Source organism: Mus pahari, chromosome 4, assembly GCF_900095145.1.
Source record: "Mus pahari chromosome 4, PAHARI_EIJ_v1.1, whole genome shotgun sequence".
Lineage (NCBI taxonomy): Eukaryota > Metazoa > Chordata > Mammalia > Rodentia > Muridae > Mus > Mus pahari.
Genome location: NC_034593.1, coordinates 103,939,493 through 103,942,059, shown reverse-complemented (window position 1 = coordinate 103,942,059; position 2,567 = coordinate 103,939,493).

The following is a 2,567-nucleotide window of genomic DNA, read 5'->3' as shown; positions in this document are numbered from 1 at the left end:
TGATAAGACTCCTTAGGTTGATATCCATGAGATTCTACCCTATTCTGAAGAGAATCTAAGGAAGAGTAGATGGGGAAGGGAGCAAGGAAGTTGGGGGATGGGACTGGAAAGAGAGGGGGAGGGGAAACCAGTCGGGATGTAAAAAAGTATATTAAAGTTCAAACCAAACCAAATCAAACAAAAATAATAACTATTAGGAAGTTCTTGATTTTGAATTCATTAAAGTCAATGAATTAGCCCCCTCTAATTCCAGAAATAGTTAATGTGAAAGATCTGATTTTGATTTACCTACAAGCCTTGAGCCTATAATTTGGACACTTGTCTCTAAGTGGCATTCACTTATGTCACAGTATTGGAGCTGGTGGAATTAATCTCGCTAAAGTGATTGCTCTGGCATCTTCCTTCGAGGACAATGACAGAGGAAAACACATTTTGAAAAATTCACCACTTTGTGGTGAGAAAACATTTCCTATGAGTCATCAAAATTTTCTGTAGTGACTGTTATAATTTCGTACTTTCAAGGAAGCAGTTTATGCAAGATGTTTCCTCAGAAAAGCATTGCTAAAATATAAACTCTACCACCTATACCATAAGTTTAGCACACAAATAAGGGAAAAGTATAGAATTCTCAAAAAACAATTTTCTCTGCTCTGTGATGTTACCAAGGTATACTATTAGTAATATAGTTTCTGGAAGTATTGTCCTTTGTCACATATCTTCTGAAGGGTTACAGAAAAATCCACATCAGTTTGAATATAAGATTAAATTAATGCAAGATTTAGCAAAAGCCCTTTATATCTCATGGGTAGACCACAATATGAGTTTTCATCTTTCTTCTCCATATCAGAGCATGCCTATGGGGATACAATTATGCAGTACCAGAATTCTTCAAGGCCAGTGTGTTTTTATATCACCCTCTCAGTAAAAGTGCCTACTACCATCCTTATTGGAGTCCATTGCCCACTGAGAAATTATTGGTTTTAATAGTAGTCTCAAACTAACAAACCTGTTATGTGTTTCTCTGACTTATAATTTTCCAACATGCCACCAAGTATCATAGTAGTTCTTTAGCAAAAACAGAGTATAACATGGAGAATGACCCAAAATTCAAAGATTGGATTGTTTCTTCAACTTCTAAGATCACTGACCTAAATTTTGGTGCCATATTTTAGAAGCTTCATGTCTTTCTTAGTCTGTAGTTTTCCAGGGGCAACACAGTACTCATAGAGCTGGCACACATTGATACCCATAAGTATTCTGGCTCTCTGTCTTTGAATTTTACAAGCATGGTTGTCATTATTTGAGTCTCAAGAGTTAATAACTTAAATATAATCTTAATTTTGTTGGTATTAGTTATTTAAATATTTTATAATGGATTACTGTTCTTAAACGAATTGTAAATCTCTAGCATTTGTTTATCAATATTTTTATTCTTAATAAAATTTTTACCTATACATGAGTGGATGTGAATGTGGGTAAAGTAGGTATGGGAGTGGGTAACAGGATACATATATATGTATCAAAGGATAACTTGCATGACTTGGGTTTCTCCTTATAGTATGTCAGTTCTCAAGATCAAACTCAGTTTGTTAGGCATGACAATACTTTACTCACTAAACCATCTTACTGGCTTTAGCTTTAAAATTCTGATTATTCTCTTATGCAGTGCTTTTTGTCTATTTTAATATGGGCAGTAGGATGACTTCATACATAGCAGGTTTTCTCAACTATGGATTAAGCAATGTTAATAAATATAAGCAATTTATAGTTCTACATATCAACAGAAGAAAATATTGCTCATTAAAATTCAGTGTTGAAAAGATATACGTGACCCTATAATACAGAAGTTGCTATGAAACTTTCTGATACTAGCTATATCAACTAATCCAAGACAAGCTTTATTTCAAGAGTTGATGACCAACATCTAATGGATGCTACACGTTTTTGTGTTCTTTGCTTTGGTTACAGTTTCATGCATCTTTGGAGGAGGACATGGCTTTAATTTGTTTTGGATTTCTATTATGTTGGGTCATGTTGTATTGGGTCTTTGTTTTTTGAGAAAGAAGTTAAAGTTGTGTAGGTGGGGACAGGGTAGAGGATTTGAAAGAACTTTGGGAGGAGAAGAATATGATTAACTATATTTTAAATTAAAATTTGTTTTGAATAATAAAAAAATAAAATATAGTTAACATGGAATTCTTTCTTTGGGATTTGGCGTCACATTTCCTTAAGGTTATTCAACTGGAGACTCAGAAAGTGTCCACATTTTGGTGGGCTGCAGCTGTTCTTTAGATTATACAAAAAGGCAATAAACATTGCCAAGGTCTAGTGCAACTATTTTATTGAATGGCACCAGTATAGTGGAGGTTAATGAGGTTGATAAAATCATCCATGTAGGAATAGTGACCTTTGACTTGAGCAATGAAGACAACTCTGTTGTCCTCAGAGAATTTCCTGTTTTGAGAGAAATAATTCTTCTTCCTCTTCTTCCTCTTCTTCCTCTTCCTCCCTCTCCTTTCTTCTTCCCCTTCCCCTTTCCTCCTCCTCCTCCTCCTCCTCCTCTTCCT